This window comes from Bombyx mandarina, chromosome 13, assembly GCF_030267445.1.
Source record: "Bombyx mandarina strain Sakado chromosome 13, ASM3026744v2".
NCBI classification, from domain to species: Eukaryota; Metazoa; Arthropoda; class Insecta; order Lepidoptera; family Bombycidae; genus Bombyx; species Bombyx mandarina.
Window position 1 is genome coordinate 13,158,541 of NC_143220.1, and position 23,072 is coordinate 13,181,612.

Sequence of the window (23,072 nt, forward strand, 5' to 3'; positions counted from 1 at the left end):
ACTCTAGGACCGATACAGACACATTAATATTCTAATTTTGTCGCACGTGTTTTGTTTTCAGTTGTACACTGTTTTGTTTTTGTTTTAATCAGTTCAGGCCTTAGTTTTGTCATTACGCTAATAGAATTTACAATGGCATTGCTTATTTAATATATATTTTTAAATAGTTCTCAATGGACCGACTATCTAACCTAATTTTCTGTTGCTATTGGAGCGTTTAGATATACTGAATAATGAAATAGCCAACTTAAGAAATTAAGTAAGCGTCCATATAACGATTTACCTCTCGTTAATATTGGAATGCGAAATTAGGCGAAACAAATAGTACTATATTATTGTATATTACTATAAATTTTAAAGCAACTTTAAGTATATATTTTTTTGTATTGGCACAGATAAAACTCAATCGTTAACACATTAATGGAATAATTTTAACTAGATCTCGTCATAGAAACACTTGTTGAATATTGAGATATTAATTGTTACTGTACCTACCAGTGGTTCCAAATAATATAGACTTTAGCCGAACCAGCGAAACAAACTTGGCGAGCTTATATTTTGATTCGTTCATTAATAATTAAAAATGCATTTTTTTTAAATAGTCCTATTTTGTGGTATCCATCAAATATTTTGTTGACTTTTAAGTACTATTAAGCAATGCAAGCTTATTCCAAAAGCATACATTAACTGTGACTAAGGAATTTGCGGGGAATGGGTAACAGAGTTTTCAGAGTATTATACCAGGATACTGTTATCGCCAAGCGGATTTACTTATGAGAGAGGGTATATATAAGCCCGCACGGGTTGGTACCAGCATCCTATCAATTTCTCTCATGAAGCAGTCACGCTTCCGAGCTTTAAGTGTGAAACAGACGTGTACAATAATCACATTTCTCAAGGTGAGCGGACTGCTTTACCACAGATGGGCCGTGGGCTCGTTCATCTATCTAAGCATTAGGTTTTGTTTATTTATTGCTTAGATAGTTGAACGAGCTCAAAGCCCACCTGGTGTTAAGTGGTTACTTAAGCCCATAGACATCTACAACGTAAATGCGCCCCCCACCTTGAGATATAAGTTCTAAGGTCTCTCAGTATAGTTACAACGGCTGCCCCACCCTTCAAACTGAAATGTATTACTAACTCACAGGAGGTCCTAAGCAGTTCAAGGTTATAATACCCTCACATATATTCCTTTTTCTCACAATATCAAGCAGCAGAAAATTGCAATAAGAGCTGTTCGGCTTACGCGCCTACCGCAAACGTTATACAAACAAACGCTTCACTACAAAAAAAAAACACCTTTTCATTAGAGTTTTTGCGAAATTAAATTTTTTCGCATTTATTTCAGCATTTTTTTAGTGAACACAACCGAAATCTCGTAATTACGGAGCTAGAAAAGCGGCAGTCGCGATAAACATGAATAATGTCGGCCGATGTCCGAGTCCGGTGCCAACTTTATTTTCTTACTTTGTCACCTGCTTTCACGAGATAAAGCTCGCTACGGTTTCGTCTACAATGACAGAAAAATATTTACATCGTGTCCTTTCTTTTTTTAAATTTAGTTCTTGTTTTCTTTCGTTGTAGTGGTACGGTTCATTCAATGTCTTTCTTCTTCTTGCCGTTGTTCAACTAGGTGGAGTTGATATAATCTCTTATGCAAGTTTTTTATAGTCCACTAGCTGACCCGGCAGACTTCGTAGTGCCTCAATTGATAAATAAAATACCTAAACTTTTGTATAAAATAAACTTAAAACAAACAAAAGGAATCCGTCCGACAGGGGACACATCAAAGAAAAAACAAAATTGTCATTTGTATTTAATTCCAGGCATTTTCATATTTATTTACCTTTTAAACCTTCTCTGGACTGCCACAAATAATTCAAGACCAAAATTAGCCAAATCGGTTTAGCCGTTCTCGAGTTTTAGCGAGACTAACGAACAGCAATTCATTTTTATATATAAAGATACATATAGATTGTGTGGTAATATAATAAGTTATTTGAGGATTTGATCTAATATGGGTTCAGTAGTGGCTTGTCTAGCAAAAGTACGCCTGATTCGCAAACTAGTGTTATCGGATCTATAATCGATTCGTAAATTTTGATTTAAATCCGTTTATTTCGTTTAACTATTTCAAAACAATGCCACACGAAATAGAGTAATTTATTGTAGACTAAAACAAAATTAACATTATAAATATTTCTTATTTTATGAGGTATTATTTCTTCAACATAAAATAGAAAAAAATAACTTATATTTTCCATTGACAATCTGTAGAAATTTTTTTTATTACAATAATCTATCGATCCATCGCATTCACATATTTATTTATATTGGTGCGAACAAATGTGAAGTAATCTTTATAGAAACATTTTTGGAAGGTTTTCTCCCGTCTCCGCCACGGCCTAACTTCTAAGACATTTTGATTCATTGTGATTAATACGACTTTCTTAATGTTGGGTAATTTTGTACAAATTGTGGTCATTGTGCTCTACATAATTACTCTTGATTGATTAGGGCTGTTCAGTGACAATTCACTTGTATTTATGAGCGATCTTGCAACAAGTGGATTGTTGGATTGTATTTGCTAATACGTTGTAAATGTATCTTTCTGTCTTAATCTTTGTAAGATAGAATCAAATTTAATTCAGTTCTATTAATGACGTCGTGGCTATTTCCAGAAAGTTTAAGGTAGTATTTAAAATAGGTTATTAAAATTAATCAAACTGGATTTGAAATAATAATAAAAAAATCGGACATCGTATTAATAAAAAACGAATTAAGAAAAAGGGGTTAAAGTTTTTACATATTCCGACATTTTAATGAATTTACGACTTTTGATGCAGATTTTTAGTGATCACGATCAGCGACTTACAGAACAACGACTTTTCCAAAATTTTACAAACCAAATATACACTGTGTTTCTGTATCAATGTTTACTAAGATTTCTCGAAACAAAACTATCGTTTCTTATTTAACGTAGTAAATACATTTTGAAAATCTCTAATACGTTTTTTTGTATTGTAGTGAGAGTGCGAAATCACACCTGCTTTAACAAAAAGCGGAAGGAGGCTCCCAACGCCAATTTAATGGGCACCCGACGCGACTTCCGACGAAATAATCCCTGTAATTGTTCGCCAGCCTTCTGCATACAGAGCAGGCGCAGATGTTACGAAATTAGCATTGTTTAGTAACTCACAGGAACTAATTTGATATAATTACACCGGCTGGTTACGGTTTTACATAGATGATTCTGTGTGAGTCAATGTTTGGCAGGAAACGGACAAGAAATTAGAATATATGCATTACTTACGTACGTGTTGCTTTTATGCATTGGTTTTGGACTAATAGACTTTCAACTGTTTTTTTTTAAATAAAAAAATGAAACTTCCGAAAACGAATTCAATACACTAAAAGCTAAATAGAAAACGTTTTTTTGTCATGCCATTAATTAGAATTTGGTTGCCGATTTGTAGTCATGTAATATGTGATAAGTAATGAATAAATTACCAGGTAACGTTCATTACCTTTGAAATAAAAACCTGAATCGTCTTAAATTGGAAATTGTACTACATAAAGAGGAAGAAAATGATTGCGGTAGCCGAAAGTGGATACGCTTAGCATAGGAATGTGGAGGATTTCGTGAGTCTAGAACCTAAGGCTAAGTGCTTGAATATTATATCTTAGAAATTGTCCACTCACAACCCATATAAGAAACGATGTAAATACATAATATCTCAAATGTAAACATTGAATTTAATGTCAACTACTACAGTAAATGGGATTGATAATTTATTTTTTGGTTAGGTTCTTTCGCGTTTCCGATCGACAACTTCATCAACTAAACAGGCACGAGGTCTGCAGAACTCCCGGTTAATAATCCAAAATTAATGAGCCTGTAATTAAACGGGTGCGTTTAGACAAACATGGGGCTCGTTCACATCAAAGGCAAGGGACGGAGATTAAGCGTAGCTGCGTCTGCGCCACGCGACAGCATTAGAACACTGTAAATACAAACACAGCGAAAATGTCTTTAGAAATGCTTACTGTACCTTGAGTCGATAGCATAGAGTCTAAATTTCAGCGTCACTGCACACGGGAGACGGTAAAGTGTTTCTCGTTTATAATGAAAGTTGACAATGCAACTAGTCTCAACTATCATGGGATTTGCCGTGTAATAGGGTATCGCTTGGCGGTAAGCATTTAAAAGCGGAGATAAGGCTTGCCAAAGTCATGTACTAAATTGGGTTTTATAACCTTAGCTGAGATTTTGCTTTGATAGGAAGATTTGTTCGCTGAACGTAAAGAATTAGCAACTTCTGTATTGGCTCAGTTATATTTGGGAATATTCAGGTCTTAACTAATATAATACTAGTTCTGCACTACCTTTGGTTGACAGGTAGAAAAGTCTTAGGTTATTACCTAGATCGCAAAAATAAATATTACATGAAGTGTAATAAATAGATAAAAATTGCGTTACCACTACCATTAATGAACTAGTATAAAATTATTTATCGCGCCTCCCGACATCGGAGCAGAGTTCATCCATATTATCTGGAACCGCTGCGTTCATCGACAGTGCGTTTCCAGAGGTCTTTTTTGCCACGTACCATCCGGCTATGGAATGAGCTCCCCTCCACGGTGTTTCCCGAGCGCTATGACATGTCCTTCAAAAGAGGCTTGTGGAGAGTATTAAGCGGTAGGCAGCGGCTTGGCCCTGCCCCTGGCATTGCTGAAGTCCATGGGTGACGGTAACCACTCACCATCAGGTGGGCCGTATGCTCGTCTGCCTACAAGGACAAAAAAAAAGTTTTAGTGTAGTACATGGAATTCTCGCTTGGTTTCAATTTGTAATATTTATACGTATTAAAAAAGTCAATTTTTCGAATTGACATGTTGCTTAATTTATATAGTCACAATCTATATTTTTGTTGAATCATTTTACTGGCGATAAAGAGTATTAGTATCGAGAAGGCTATAAAAAAAAAAACAAAATAACAAGTACATTCTAGTAATCATGATATACAGCAAAATTCACACAGGCCGTAGGGTAGTTTGTAATATTCTATTGGTTTTTTTGTTGATAATTATTATATTCTTGTATGATTATAATAATGAATATTTAATACGCGCTGAGAATCAATCACCAACAAAATTATATGTTTAGCATGAAAGGAGAACGTTTTGGCACCTTTTTTTTCTATTCGAATGAAAGCAGATTTCCATTTACGCAATCTGCGGTAAAAGCCAACGATATTCGATATCGTATGTCAGCTTATCTATTTCAATACTGTTATAGCACAATAACCTAGATGCGTAGCACTTAGGGATATGGATCCGAAGTAGGTCATTCCCCAAGAGGTTGTCTTGGATAATGCTCCAAAGACATGCGAACAATAGGGATGCATCCGTATTTAGAGCGGTCTTTTCAGTACACACCTTGATCGCGTAGTAGTCTCTCGAGTGCCTATTTATTCCTCTTTTACTTTGCTCTCGATTTTTTTGTTTCTTAATATTTGGAAAATGCTATCGCTTTTTTATTTACATATCGGACGGTTTCACAGCTTATTTGTGGTCAAGGCTTCAAAACATGCCCAAATTGAGATGTTAAATTAGCCAATTGAAATGACGCCCATCTTATAGTTGAAGTTGGAATGTACGATGGCTTAGCAACAAAATTAGACCGGGCAGTCTTAGAAGCGATTAGACTTACATATTAATATAAAATAGAGATAGCGGTACAACGCTAATCAAATAGGCTACCTTTGAATGAAGTTTCAAAAGAATCTTTAAGCAAAGTGCAAGTTTAGCGGTAGACAGTGGTATTGTTGGTCAGTTTAAAAAAAAAAAACTACAGTTTGTATAAATACTCTTATCCTTTTAATTAACTAATTATTATTTTTTATTTTTACAAATTTTACATTATCATAAGGTTTGATGTTGCTGTCAATATTTTAATGTTTGATTTTAACAAGAGACCGGAAAGTACACATGAGTTTGTTAGCTTAGTATGCAGCACGTGTCATCAATGCGAGTCCGTCTGACCGAACGATTATATTAATCTGACGTGAGTTTTGTACGACACAACCCAAAATCGTTACTGCGGTCCGCGGCTCATTTGAATGCCGTGTGTTTTGTCGTGATTGGACGGGATTTCACGTGTACTACATAATTGGAAAGATAACAGTGGATTTGGTATTGAATACGGATATCGGACTAATGATTTTATTGTGTCGTGTAGTTAATGAGTAGTGGATAGGTGGATTGTGAGGACGACAGTTACAACTAGCTTGCCTATTTTTGCCGATTTGAAATGTTGGTAGTATACTTACATTCGCGTCTTTTGTACGCTGGTTTACGCGTCCAGTGCTTTATTTATTTATTTTTTGTTGCTTAGATGGGTGAACGAGCACACAGCCCACTTAGTGTTAAGTGGTTACTGGAGCCCATAGACATCTACAACGTAAATGCGCCACCCACCCTGAGATATCAGTTCTAAGGTCTCAGTGTAGTTACAACGCCTGCGCCACTCTTCAAACCGAAACGCATTACTGCTTCACGGCAGAAATAGGCAGAGTGGTACCTACCCGATATATTGCAGTTGACCCAAGAGCCGTTGCTATTTTAATTATGAATTCAAAACGAAATTCAAAAACCGCTTATGGCTTGTTCTGATTTATTGAAAAGCACTCAATGGTACGGCGAAGATAAGTACTTACGGCGAATTCCATTGAAACTAGAAAAGCCGTACTGAAAGTTGAACGCACAGCACAGATGAATGGGTGCTTTTCGAATGGCCCGATAGCTACTGGACCGGCCATTGCTCGTTAGTTTAATTGCTGTAATGGATTCTATGAAAACCGTTCCGTCCTAAATGGAGATACTTTCTGAAATAGGTTTTTTAAGTTATCCAGTTTATACGTCTGATAAGATGTTAAGAAATCATTCCTATTAGTCCCTACCGGAGAACCGAACGCAACGAGCAAAAAACAAATTTTGAGATATGACGTCTTTTTTTTTTTTTTTTTTTTTTTTTTTTTTTTTTTTTTTTTTTTTTTTTTTTTTTTTTTTTTTTTTTTTTTTTTTATTGTTTAGATTGGTGGACGAGCTCACAGCCCACCTGGTGTTAAGTGGTTACTGGAGCCCATAGACATCCACAACGTAAATGCGCCACCCACCTTGAGATATAAGTTCTAAGGTCTCAAGTATAGTTACAACGGCTGCCCCACCCTTCAAACCGAAACGCATTACTGCTTCACGGCAGAAATAGGCAGGGTGGTGGTACCCACCCGCGCGGACTCACAAGAGGTCCTACCACCAGTATTTACGCAAATTATAATTTTGCGGGTATGATTTTTATTACACGATGTTATTCCTTCATCGTGGAAGTCAATCGTGAACATTTGTTGAGTACGTATTTCATTAGAAAAATTGGTACCCGCCTGCGGGATTCGAACACCGGTGCATCGCTTCAACACGAATGCACCGGACATCTTATCCGTTAGGCCACGACGACCACAAAAGTCTCTACTAATTTAGGATTTTAACCATATTCCGCTAAGTTAGGGCTATGACTGCTTTTTGTACTCACTGTTTTTATTTTATTTTTATTGTTTGGTACCATGTATTGCAATGGAATTAATTTAGTGAAATCTGAAAAAAAATAGTTACGAACTAGTGAATTTGTAAAATTTATAAATTTTTATCACCTTATCATTTCAGTGTGTAGGACGTTCGTGATTTTCTATTGCAACAGAATGCCAAGTTAGATCACGTTTCGATTAATGCTCGGTGTCATGGACATCGAAATCCCGCCGCCAATCTTAACTTGAAAGTCCTAACATCAATACCGCCATCTTTATCTTTCAGAGTGCAATGTTAAACTTTGGCACTTTTGCGCGGTTTTATTAATACTCCATAGTCAGCAAATTCCAAATTAGAGGCAAACGAATTTGGAAGGAAGACAGCAATTGAACTGTACATACTAATATCCACTAATGAATAGCCAGTCAGATTATGGCGAACGCATCGGATTCATGAAAATTTTGAGGATTTAATAATTATTTAAAACTAGTTGACCCCGTAGTCTTCGTAGTGCTTCAATCTATACTAATATATAATATTATAAAGAGGAAAGATTTGTTTGTTTGTTTGTATTGATTAGGCTCCGAAACTACTGAGCCGATTTCAAAAATTCTTTCACTGTTTGGAAGCTACACTATTCCCGAGTGACATAGGCTATTTGAAAAAAATTAGGGATCCTTACTAAAACTTCCAAAAATGTAACCCAAGGTGTAAAGAAATTACACAAAATATTCTTTACGTCGCGTGCCCTGCGAAAACTATTGATGATAGAAAAAATAAAGCACTACGACTTATCGTTGAAATTTTTGTTAAAGACCCGAGCGGAGCCGGAGCGGGCCGCTATTGATAAATACCTAACTTTTGTAAAAAATAAACTTAAAGCAAACAATATATCCGACAGGGTACACATCAAAGGAAAAACAAAATTGTTATTTTTATTTAATTCCGAGCATTTTCATATTTATCTACCTTTTAAACCTTCCCTGGACGTCCACGAATAATTCAAGACCAAAATTAGCCAAATCGGTCCAGCCGTTCTCGAGTTTTAGCGACACTAACGAACAGAAATTCATTTTTATATATATAGGTAGACATAGATTTAACTGTGATCTATCCTATATTACTTTGAAAGCATGCTGTAGCTATTTATGGGCTCCGTTAACAGCTTATTGAGGTAGGCACTACTGAATCTGTTGCAGTATATATAAGTGAAATAGTCCTCGTTATCAGAATTAAGCGGGTTACCTGTGTAACAAATATTTTTAATGGCATAGATTATCAGAATGAACGTGGACGATTTAAAATGTATTTAAGGGTCGATTCTATCATGATAAATATTCAGTTCCGCAGAGCGGCGTTGATTTATATGGGATACGTTTTAAATCGATAGACTTCAGTGTGGTTCTGAATATAAATTGGCTACACGCGAAACCTGAAGGATGAATACGTTTGCTATTCGACTCACTATAGAACGAAGTGGGATAATTAATCGAAAATTTCGTTTAATGATTGAACAACGTAACACAAATAGATATTATTCAGAGCATGTTCGAGCTCAGAAACCGTGATTTTGAGTTAAAAGGTCACAGGTTTTGAGAGGGTATTTATTACCTACCGTTCTTAAGTTTCGAAAAGCTACACATGCCTTTGTGGAATCTTAGGAGCTCTTCACTGGTGACAGGACCTCTTGGGAGCCCGCACGGGTAGGTACCACCACCCCGCCTATTTCCGCCGTAAAGCAGTAATGCGTTTCGGTTCGAAGGGTGGGGTAGCCGTTGTATCTATACTGAACCTATATCTCGATTTACGTTCGAGATACCTTAGAACTTATATCTCGATTTACGTTCGAGATACCTTAGAACTTATATCTCGATTTACGTTCTAGATGTCTATGGGCTTCAGTAACCACTTAACACCAGGTGGGCTGTAAGCTCGTCCATCTATCTAAGCAATAAAAAAATAAAAAGTTTCCATTGGATGGCCGATAGATGATCGCTGAATATTTCAATAAAGAGACACTTGAATTAAACAAGTGCCATGTAGTTCCAAGTACCGAGAGGGCTAGTGGTCGTGGCGCCGACGACCGCCAGTCCGGCGTCCCGAGGGGGAGGGTGATGGGAGAGATGTGCTCCGCACTAAACACTTCGCTTTCCCCCCTTTGCCTTGTCATGAGTTCTGTCTCATGTGAGGTTTGGACGTTGGTTGTTGAGCGACAGGAGGTTTTAGTCGGTTCGACTCCGACATGCGCCGCCCGCCGTCCCCGGTGGAGGGCGGAAGTCCGGCGATTTCATCCTGACCAAAAAAAAAAAAAAAATGTAGTTCCAAGTATTAAATAGTGTAAAGATCAATGTATTATTGGTAGGGTGTAATGTGCAGTAGATACTTATCTTGTCGTTTATTTTATTTATTTAGTGTGAAGCAGTTGCTCGTTTGAATGGCGGATAGTTACAATAGACCTCGAAGTTTTAACTTATTTTATTGCTTCGATAGATGAACAAGCTCAAGGCTCATTTGGTGTTAAAGATTTACCGGAGTCCATAGACATCAACTATCGAAACACTTGAGTTCTAAGTTTCAGTTTTATAGCACAACGGATGCCCTACTTTTCAAGCTGAAACTCATTACTGCTTCACGACAGAAATCGGTAGAGCGGTGGTACCTACACGTATGGGATCACAAGATGCCCTACCACTACTAATTATGCAAAACATAATTTTGGTCGATTTGATTTATATTAGCAAATTTTCAGTCAGCGAAGGCAGTCAGTCTCGAAGAAATTCGAAGCGAATATTTTTAGTTTCTTTGAATTCTTATTATTTTTCGAATGCTACAAAACGGTACTCAAAAAATTATTAAGATTCAGCTATCTCAGTATTAATAACCATGTTGTCGGAGTTTTGTGAGTGTGAGTGTAAAAAATTATTAGCGAGTATTCTGTACAAGTTTCTCGGATGAACCAATAAACGGCTCCACAAAGTTCCGCAGTGTAGACATGATATTATGCATACAACGAGTCAGGTAATGCGAAACGTCTGCTACGTTTTGAGGAAAACATAATAAAGATTTACTAGTTTTTCGTTTCTCGTTCAGAAACACAACGGTTTGTTTGGGTTGTTTTATTTTGTTTATTTATTTAACAAAATTCTGAAACTCTACCGTTTGTGTGTTTTATCGCTTTTTCGGGGTGATCGCTCAAACGAAAACATCTCTACCACTCGCAAATAGCTTCATTTTCAAGATGAGCTTTTAAAAAAATAGAACTCGTTTTCTAATTCAACCTTACACTAACAAGCCATTTCACGAAACCTCGTTAACATTTAAAAACATTTAAATTCACCGATCATTGCTTTGCCGAACGTAATATTTTTCAACTAAACTTTGCACAGGCGAAGGCATAAGCTTAAGTAAGATTAACAGCAAACGGCAGGGCAGTAATTACTGGCATTATTGGCAATCGATGGGTCCCGCAGATTTACTGCTACCTCCGGGGAGGTTCGGTGAATTAACCAGTAAGTCTTAATAGGTGATCCGCTCATTTCAAAATGTTGAATAATTTATTACTTTGATTGTTTAGTTGAACCATAATATATTTATATTAGCTGTTTGTTCTTTTAGATGTACTAAAAGTCCCGCAGTAGTCGAAATTCGACTAAAATCAATTGGAATTGTAAGTTTGTACACTATTATGATTGTATTTTATACTTCTATAATCACAAATTTCGCCAAGACTACACTATAAAAAAATATTAATAAATACAAACAATATTTAATCTATTCTCAATTTGACCACAGACGCCAAGAACAAAAGTTTGACAATAAATAGTATGCATGCGTGTGTGCGTCAAAAACATGGTATGTAGTGTGTGTACTGTTTTCTTTAATGATTTAATGTATCTTTTATGCATTATTTTAAAAAAAATATTAGCATTGTGCACTTCTTCTCTATATTCTCTATAAGTGTGAAAAATTTCATACTCCTCCGCCCGCGCAATTTTCGTAAAAAAGGATACAAAGTTTTTGCTTTACGTATTAATATATAGATAAAATTACTGTAAAAAACAATTTAAGTTTTGTTGATATTTATAACATATTTATTGCCATTCTACTGAAATATATTAAATACGTCAGTTCGTATTTTCAATAAAAGATGAGTCAGAAAGCAGAAAAGTACTATCTGGCAGCTTTTCCGATCCATTGGATATGAGAAGGGCCGTTATCGAAGGGAACGATGACATGTGAAAAGTGGCCCTTGTATTCTAAATACAGGTGGATATTGATTTTTTTGGTTAACATTTTTCCCCTGAAGTTTATAATTACTAATCATAGAAGACTATTTGACAAAACCACATCGCGATTAAAGTTACTGGTAGGTAGTTAAAATAATAAAATGAAATTAAATGTTGTTGTTACTTTAAAAACCTAGATCAAAGAATGCTTACGTTTTGTTATCTCAGCAAATTGTTTCAACTATGTAGCAACAGTACAACAAAACGCAATTTTAAGGCGCTCATTGGTTTTTTAACCTTAAAATCATAAAAAACCCGAATCCTTACATAACAAAACGTAGTCTGAAATTCTAACCACAAAATGTAGGTATCGAAAGCTAAAACGGAAAACCCTTGGCTATATATCAAATACACTTTAGTCACAAAATACTAGAGCAATTGTTCCAAACTCGTCTGCCGTATTCATAAAAAACCTTTTAGCTATTTTCTCGTCTTTAGTAACCTTAAGGTTCATATTGTTGGAAGGAAGCCAATTCCTTGAAAGCCTTTTGAATTTTTAGCGACTGCTGCGTAGTATTGCATCTTAATTGAGAGAAACAAAAAAAGATACGCTCCAATCGCGGGGTGTTTATTTATGTTTGGTAAATAAGATTAAAATTGAGATACAGTTTTAATACTTCGGTATGTAGATGAGACATTTACTTCTTATGGCCAAATCTAGAGAATCGAAAGCAAATCCTTACGTGATATATATTATTAGGGGTCGACTACATTCCCATGGCGTGAGGTTTTATTACTGGGTAAAGTTGCGATGCAAAGTTTACGTAGAACACAACTGTCACTCTACAGGTTTCAGAGTGTAATATACACTCTGAGAGAGAGTAGAGAACTGTCATTCTACAGGTTTCAGAGTGTAACATTAGATCAGAACTAGACACAACACGGTGATACAAAGTGTTTACGTACGTGATCTTAAAACTTGTAATAACTAAGATGCATTAAAACTTAGAACTGAAGAGACTAGACCAAATAAATAAATAAAAACATCCATGCAAAAAAAAAAAAAAAAAAAACAATACTAATTTGTCAAATTTCCAATTTACATTATAATTCTGGAATTTATGAAACAAAGTTGCTTTTGAAATCACTCACTTCACCATTTTATTTCAATGATGAAACGCATTAAAGCCGTCGTATCTAATTGAATATTAATTACGTTAAAATGGCGCGTTTAAACAACGTCAATATTTACTATTTCGAGAGACTTTACACAAAAGCCTGTCGGATATCGCTTGGGGCAAATTACGTATGACAAACGCTGGTTCGTGTTGTTAATGGAAAACAGTTGTGTGTCAATCACCTGCTTTGAGGTCCGTAGCGTGCGCACTAGCATCCTCTGATATGTTAATAATTATCATTCAACTTAATTCGATCTCTCTTAATTGTGAAATTTTCGTTTAGTTTAATGCGCAAAATTGTGTTAATTTTTATATAAAACTAGCTGACCCGGCAGAATTCGTAGTGCCTCAATCCATAAATAAAAGACGTAAACTTTTGTATAAAATAAACATAAAATACACAAAAGGAATCCGTCCGACGGAGGACAGATCAAAGGAAAAACAAAATTAGTTATTTTTTATTTAATTCCGAGCATTTTCATATTTATCTATCTTTTAAACCTTCTCTGGACTTCCACAAACAATTCAAGACTAAAGTTAGCCAAATCTGTCCAGCTGTTCTTTTCAGTTTTAGCGAGACTAACGAACAGCAATTCGTTTATATATATTGCTAGAAAAAAAAACTATTTTATGAGTTAAATTTGCTCTTTTTTGGCATGTCACGTTTCAGAATTAAACTAAAACACTATTAGAGTATTTAAACAAAATTTTCGCGCTTATTACGTTTATTACTGTCATTAATTACTTTATATTCGGCGTTTCGTCTTGGACCGTAAAAACTGAGAATGCATCGGATTAATTGCATTTGCAATTTAAAAAAAAAAACGCAAAATTAAGCCGTAAAAGTTTTAAATAAATTTAATAGTTTTAAAGAATGTTTGAAATATGGATACAATTCACGAAAATTTAAGAAAACACTATTGGTGTTTCTGTATACACAAAAGTGTGACGACCGACTTAATGTTGATGATAATAATGATTCCACGTATGATCCGGCTTTCGAATGAGCTGTGACATGTCCGTCTTCAAACGAGGCTTGTGGAGAGTACGCACTGCCCCTGGCATTGCTGACGTCCATGAGGGATGGTAACCACTCACCATTAGGTGAGCCGTATGCGCGCCTACAAGGGCTATTAAAAAAACAAACAATGGTTTTGGTTAGATAAACAACACGTGAGGGCTGGCTTGACGTTTAACGAATTGAGGTTGCGCTAAATCCAAACAAAAAAGTGAAATCGTTAATGTTGATAAACAAAAGCGGTGTGTTGTTACTACGTGTAATTTTCTCATACTTCATAAAACTAGTATGAAGTATAAGTAGCAGTGAAATCATGAAACCGAAGCCGAACTGTTTTCTCTTCTCTAAATTCTAAGAGTCCACTCACGTTGGAGCGCTCAGTTACCCCACTCGGACTGCGGTTGGGAACATTTACTCAATTCAAACGCTAGACAGTGGCTTTACTTATTGTAAATTGTATGTTAGCGTTTTGTTTCAATAGGAAACTATTTAGCAAAGAACGTATCTTTGTTACCTTATTTACTGACTTCTGTATGGGGTTCCATTAAAATTAGTATAAAGTATAGTTTAAAACATTGAAATACGTATTACAAATCCGTGATTACATCGCTTATTTCGTCTTGTGATGAACATGTTTGTTCACTCAGTGTCTCAATATCTATATATGTAGATATTTAAACGTTCTATAATTATGTACCAGTCTGGGGTTCCCATATAGAGAATTTTAGTTATGGCCCAAATGATCGTGTGTGGCTTGTCGTCTTAATTTATAGTACTTAAACTTAATTTATCTAGTAAATAAATGCATTAATAATAATTAATAATTGGGAACTAATCACGCACGGCTATCTGGCCTCGAATTAGGTTTCCCTGTGTTATGGTTATCAGAGACTGATATACATACTTCCTCCTCCCCCCGTCGTTTCCTCCCTGCTGAGGGTCGTGACCACCATGTTTCAACAGGATTTTACTTTTTGTATTGTCCCTATAGCGCTTCCGATCATTGGCCGCGGGAAGGGCTTCGTGGAATGGGATTTCTAGTGTGGTGCGGATATGATCGAACCACCTTGTTAGACTGCGTCCGCGCGGTCTCTTTCCCTCGATCTTTCCTGTCACGAATAGTCTCTCTAAGCTATCAGGTGTTTTCCGAGCAATATGACTCGAGTGTTTGGCGAAGGCAGTGTGGGCAGTCTTGTCTTGATCTGCAGTTGTTTTAAGATAGACAAATTCGTACATTCTCCTTACATACATACCGATCTACCCGATGTGGGAATGGAACCTACGACCCTCGGCGCAACAGCCAGGGACGCTAACTACTGTACCACCGAGTCAGTCATCAAGGTCACAAACTACTCGGACAATAAAAATGACATACAGTAAAGCAATATAGCATACAATTTTTCTAAAGACGTTCGTAATAAAGTAAACGATGAAGATTTAAGTCTTGTCCAGAGTCTCTCATTAGTAGTCTACAGCACCGACGCCGTCAAGACTCGCTTGGAGGCGACGAACGTTTGTATCTTAAGCTATTTCATTTAGTAGTATTTGCGGTGAAATATCTTAGTTTGTGACGAATGTGGATTTTACATCAAAGATTTTTAAGCATTGTCGAATGAGTTAATCATTGACCTGTAGTCAAATATTGAACGTTAATTACTTTGATATAGGAAATATTTTAGAATAGACGGAAGAAACGATTGATATCGTTCATATTGTTCTTCGTAAAGTACTTCGTAAAGCGTAAATTAGTAGACGTTTAATAAATTGATGTTAAGAAAAGCCTATCATGCTCATTGAAGCTTTATCTGATTGAATTAAGTATTTTGATATAGATTTAATTATTCTAGGAACTTTTAAATAAAATTTGGCATCATATTTTCATATTTTTTAAAACATACAATATAATTGTGCATATGGATGGTTCATATTGACAACAGTCAATTTTTAATACTGTGCTTCAATTTAATGTATTGTCTGCATTAAATTGAATTACTTTTAAATCACTGCAACTACAGTCGTTTCCAATGAAATAAAAATGTCCTTCGACGATATCCGCACAAGTCCGTTCTGGTGTCAATTACGATAAATATTGGCATTCATGTACCCTAATAGACATGAGACGTTCAATGTGACATGACCCTACTGTTTCCACCCTCATCGAATCAAATAAAAACATTACGGCGTGGACATTTATCTGCTGCTCAGAATGTTTAGCCAGAGATAATAGGGAAGAGAATTGTCCAACATTAGGCGCAGATAGATTAGGAGAGAGAGAGAGAGAAAATATAAAAGTAGTCCCAGATATTGATATAGAAAAGTGAAATAAAAAATTGTCTTAATTTATTGAAAATATTAATTTTGTCCATTCAATTTGTTACAGATTCCCCCTATTCACTAAATACGTTTATTAGGTGTCTAGAGCTCTAACATTAGGAACACGCATAGGCACTCTGGTAAACGAACTCATTGAACTTGTTGATGAGTTCAACGTGAAACCTAACCCATCAGCCCGCTAAGTTTCTCGTTTTTTGTACTCAGTGTGTCGTGATTCCGTTCCGGTAGTAGATTCGCGAAGCAGCTGTTCTTCAGCTATTAGGTCTCTTTTGGTGGCGCTCGCGCTCCTAATCTAGTGAAGCTGGTAAGTGGTCGGTACAGACCAGCAGTAATCAATTCATACCAAAAGTATCCGTGCCCGTATATAACACGCCCTATGCTTTTTTTCTCCCTACCTATGCTGATATAACCTTGAGAGGCTATTTCGGCTTCGCCTTGACGTGTAGGTGAGCTCACGGGGTTCAGACCGGCGTGTTGCTAACACTGCCCCTAGCAAGAGCAGTGCTTCGCAGAATCTACCACCGGATCGGAAACGCGACCCCCTGAGAAGATCCGGCTGATCCCCCTGAGAAACTCAGTGGGCTGTGTCTGTTGGTTAATTTGCTCGTCGAGCCCTTCGTCGCAAGCGACAGGTTCGGCGAAGACGGTGACCGGTGCTTGAGGTATCGATATAAAGCATAGCATAGTCGATATATTTTTTTTTATTGCCTTTGTAGGCAGACAAGCATACGGCCCTCCTGATGGAAAGTGGTTACCGTCGCTCATGAACGTCAGCAATGCCAGGTGCAGAGCCAAGCCGCTGCCTAAAAATATATTCAAATGCAACTGCAAACTCAAGGACACATAATCGTGATACTTAGCAGTTCCTATGAGTGCCTAATAGTAAATAAATCATTATCTTAATAGTTAAAATTTATTATTTTAAATAATGAAATACCGAAACTATTTTAATGGTATACAGCAAACATTCCCAACAGCTCCGATTCATTGTAGATTTTATCGATCCCTAAAAGTTACATCAAAGAGTTTGCAACATGGGGTGATGGATTTGTCTCATATCGCGACACGTGTCCGTAGATAAGGACTGCGGTGCGCATTGTAAAGGACAGAACGACTCTGGGGGCATATCCTGTTCTCATGACGCAATCGTAGATCTCGGTTTTAGATTAGATGTACATACATATTCCTACGATGTTTATTTTATGTATGAGTAACATAATTTTATGGGCATCTTAAACGTTGTAGTTCTATGGATGATTTAAATGAGAAAGATAGTGCAAGTATATCTGAATAACGGGAATAGGAATTATCATAATAGGTCGGGTTTGTGGTTTATTTTTATATTGGTTTGACCTTTGTGCATTTTAAGCAAGTGCATGTTATTTTTTTATTGTTAGATGGTTGGACGAGCTCACAGCCCACCTGGTGTTAAGTGGTTACTGGAGCCCATAGACATCTACGACGTAAACGCGCCATCCATTTTGAGATATAAGTTCTAAGGTCTCAAGTATAGTTACAACGGCTGCCCCACCCTTCAAACCGAAACGCATTACTGCTAAGTAAGTAAGTTTAAGTTTAAGTAATTTTGTTTGAAGATGGTAGATCTTGAAATTAAATTCAGATACTCCTAATTATTGTATTGCCATTAATTACAACATCGCGGTGTTCTTTTACACTTCGAATTTGTGAATAGTGTTCGTTTAAATGAATGAATACTGTTTTTTCGTTTATGTCAAGGTATATTTTTATCTTTATTCTGGCGTAAATATTAGATTTTAACATAGCATTAAGAGACAAATTGGTCATGAGATGTTGTTGTTCAAATGTGCTATGTTTTTTTTATTTGTTTTTTATTTGACGTCTTTTCGGTATCTTAGATCATAGTTTTTGTTGCAGGTTGAAATGCTTATTATGGGCTGATAAGTGTGAAACAATACATAAATACATTGATTCCTGATCTAAGCCCCTCACCTGTAGAATAATTAGAAAAAACATATACCTACGAGATAAGAACAAGTTCATGTAGACTTCAAATTCCAAACATATTCAACAAAGCTGCAAATTCCGACCGGGTACCGAGGCCATTTTTCGTGTTACAGTGGTTATGGAGATTCACCACTGCATAAACGAGGAGACCTTTATTTTTTTACCGACATTTAAAAATAATGAGAAGGTGAGAATGAGAATGATAATGAAAACAATTAATAACAAAAACAATTTTGCGTTATCTTATTGTTTGTTCAAACACAATTCTGCTGAAACAGTAAAGAAACACATTTTCAGTTCAAAGCGTTAATATAATGTTAATCAACTTTAAGTCAGGTCAAACTAAAAGCCCACGATAAATCTGCAGTTTTGTTTTATTGTTTAAATATTCTTTTTTATCGTAATGCGTATACAATCTAATGAATGCCAAAACTGCTCAAATTTCACAAGTCATTAATGCACCTATCGATTGTTGCCCACAAATTAATTCAATTTTTTAGGGGAAACAGAATCAAACCGAGGGTCGGGTACGAACGTTTATCATATTACCGATTGCGTCTTACAACGGGTAGGTTTATGTTAATAGCATTCTGGGCTATATTACCGAATTATAAATATAAATTGGGTCGTTTCTGGGCAAAGTAAAGCCTTGAAATTAATTTTGTTTATAAAGGTAATATCGTAAAAGTGAATTTAGTGGATTGAAGGATTCTTAAGGTTTCGTTGGGCAATAAGCGAGGTCATTTTTGTTTGCTGCTCTTCTGGTTTATAGGCTTTTGTACTGAATTTTAGTCAATACCATAACAAAGTAATTAAGACAATTATGTTGTGTTTTTTTTTCGTGACGATTTAGTCATCTGTGGCCATGTAATGTAGTAACGCTGAGTAAATTATCATAACTTTGAAAATTATTTTAACCAAAGCGACAATACATTATCTAGGATATAAGTATAAATAGTTGGTTATCGTGAAACTGCTACTTCGGCAAAGACTGCCGAAGGACTACAGTAGCCTGCGCGCGCAAACATCGCGACATCATTGCTCGGCGTCACATCGTTTGACTTTTAATTGTGTTCCATTGCGTGAATTAAAAAAATACACTTCATTGCGTACTTTTTGCCCTAATCGTATAAGGTGTATTCGATATAGCCTATTATATATACAAAATATTATATTCGAGTAATTTCAAAGTATTACAAAATATAAATTATGAAATAATAGTGTTATTCGACAGCATGGCTTCGTTTGAAGTCGTCATTGCCTAAAGGATAAGAAGCCCGGTGCAATCGTATCAAGCGATGCATTAGTGTTCGAATCCCGCAGGCAATTACCAATTTTTCTAATGAAATACGTACTTAGCAATTATTCACGATTGACTTCAACAGTGAACGAATAACATCGTGTAGTAAAAATCAAACCCACAAAATTATAATTTGCGTAATTACTGGTGGTAAGACCTCTTGTGAGTCCGCACGGGTAGGTACCATCACCCTGCTTATTTCTACCTAGAAGCAGTAACGCGTTTCGGTTTGAAGGGTAGGGCAGCCGTTGTACTGCTAAAACGAAGACTTACAATTTATGTCTTGAGGTAATTGGCGGCATTTACGTCATAGGTGTCTATGGGCTCCGGTAACCACTTAATATCAGGCGGGTCGTGAGCTTGTCCACCGACCTACGCAATAAAAATAAAAAATAAAAATATGCAAAGCGGAACATCCAAAACAACAAAAACCACTTAACATTAAAATTATGAAGCTGTGACTTCCTAATCAAAATGCTCGTAATTATAACAGCTTAATAGGAAAGTTGTCTTGAATCTTTCAAAAAAAGGGCCAACTTTTTTGCTCTAATAAAATGTAAAACAATATTTTCGTCTGATCTACAGATTTTTATTATAATTTGCTTACATCGCAATGTGAGTCCTGCTACCTTGAAGTTGAAGTCTCAATTTTATTGTATAGCTTCTTTTATAGTACCACCAGAAAATGCGGATTGAGGAACTCAAAACGCTGGTATAATAAATACTCAGAAAAAGTTGATGTCCATTTGGTTTTGAATTACACCTATGAGGAGAGATGAGGGGTGATGATATCTTAGGAGCCTGGTCGATTAGAGCTGGTCTTTTTTTTCTAGCTTAGATGGGTGGACGAGCTTACAGCCCACCTGGAGTCAAGTGGAGCCCATAGACATCTACGACGTAAATGCGCCACCCACCTCGAGATATAAGTTCTGAGGTCTTAGTATAGTTACAACGGCTGCCCCACCCTTCAAACCGAAACGCATTACTGCTTCACGGCAGAAATAGGCAGGGTGGTGGTACCTACCCGCGCGGACTCACAAGAGGACCTACCACCAGTAAAGTCTGAATTATATATTCTTTGTAATAATTAAAGTTCCGACAATTTAATACTTAACTAGGCGAACTTGTAAACGCGTCATTGCTTAATACGGGGCAAATAAAAATAGTGAGTTCGGGTGAACTTTCTTGGTTTCTTTTTTCGCAAACCAATATCGTTGAGTGGCAACTTGCGGTTTTCTGCTATTTAATATTGCTGAAAGGGTTCGCTGTTTGCCGGTGTGACTGATGTTTTCATAGCTCCGATCAATTTCTTTGTTTTGTATTCAAATAGTGTTTGATAGTAGTGTGAAGATTACGTATTGTTTTATTGACTTCGTAGGTAGCAGAGCATGCGGCTCATTTGATGGTGAGTAATCGCCATCAATGATGAACATTAGAAGTGCTTGGGTTATTGAAAACAAAACTGTTCTTATGCGATAAAATTCATGAATGGGATTTTCTTTTAATTATAACGAAATACGATTTTTTTTTATTAACGTAGGCAAAACTGCATAATAATATAAATCATCTTGTAAGTAGTCACCGTGATATATACCTGTCAACAATCTTACGTGACACAGTCGAGCTGCTGACAAAACACACAATAGGTCATCTAACTATAAAACAAACTAAAATAAATAATAAAATAAAAAATAACGCACATCTAAATTATCAAAATAACAGAACCCCCAACTTAACTAAACGTACTAAGAAAATCTATAGCGAAATTTCGCTCCAACACCCACCTCCGTAATACGGTTATCCGGGAAATTGTCCTCCGGTATTAGGAAATAATCTCATTAAAACAGTGCTTACGAGAGATGTGATTGATGCGAGTTCATTTGGATGGCATTTCGCACGCTTGCAAGATCGAATATTGGGAACGTTGTTAGAAACTTCAATTATTTGAAGGCAGTTTTGCGTGGTAATTTAAAAGATGATTATGTCTCAATAAGATTACGCAATCATACAATTGCACATTAATATTTCTTTAGGGGCTTAATAAGAAGATAAGTATGAGGATTACGTCAGCAGAAACCGGTCAATGCAACTATGGACATTTTTTGTTTTGTTTTTTATTACTAAAATAGATGGCTTAACTCGCCTCCCACCTGGTGTTAAGTGGTCAAAGGTACCCAAAGATATCTACCATGTTAAAACTACCTTCCATCTTGAGACACGAGTTCTAATAGCAAAAATAGGCAGGGTGGTGATACCCCCCAAGCGGGCTATTGCGCACCAGTACGCCCTACCACCAGTAAGAAGCTCTACGGTCCTTAATATCAGATACACAATCTGTCCTCTAAAGAAGATTCTCTCTTTATGTTGGCCGGAACTAAAGGTAAGGTCACAAATCTTAATGGCCATTCGACACCAACATCCTTGAGCTGCTATTGATTGGGATATATGGGTTACATTCTTCGCAAAAGCAGTAACCTTACGAAATTTCCTATTATAATAATGTATCTTAAAGTAAATTTTGGCTTTGAAGTACTGAAAATATAATATTGATGTACTTGAAAAATAATAATATAGCTACAGCGAGATTATAACGTATTCTCTTTGAATTTTAGTTTCCCTAATATTTGAAAGACGAGACTTTACGCAACTATGTTTTTCATTGAGTGTTCATTAGGAAAACACAAAAGGCCATGGAATTAGTATGTTTACAACCTAGTAGATTCACAAATTATGTATGCTTGTACAAGAAAGATGTATGTCTTAATAATAATAATAATAACCTTCAAACGTCTTGCACGAAACACAAGTACAAGCAAAAACATCATTCATACTTAAGAATATGATAAATGATTCACAACGAATTTCCCCTTCCCGAGAAACACGAAATTACTCGCTTACATCGCCAGAAACACTCAAATTAACAAACCACTCGTAAATGCGTCGGGTGCAACGAAAACAACATCAAAATTGGCCGCGTCTTCATTTCATTAAGGAGCTTGCAGCGTCTTAAATCACCCCTGAGCTAAAACCGGGGAAATGGCATAAGTTGTGAGTTTGTTGTTTTAGAGGTCGGTTTTATGTGTTTATAACTAGCGTTACTTGTACTAAGGCACATCTATACTAATACTAACAATATAATATAATATTATAAAGAGGAAAGATTTATTAGTTTGTTTGTATTGAATAGGCTCCGATACTAATGAACCGATTGGAAAAATTCTTTCGCTATTTTGAAGCTACACTATTCCCGAGTGACATAGGCTATCATCTTTTTTTTTAAAAATTAGGGATCCTTACTAAAACTCCAATAATGTAACCCATGGTGTAAAGAAATTACCTAAAAAATTATTTACATCACGTGTCCTGCGAAAAGTATTGATGATAGAATAAAATTATATACAACGAATTTGTAGAACACATTATTATTTACAAAAAGTGTCGCGACA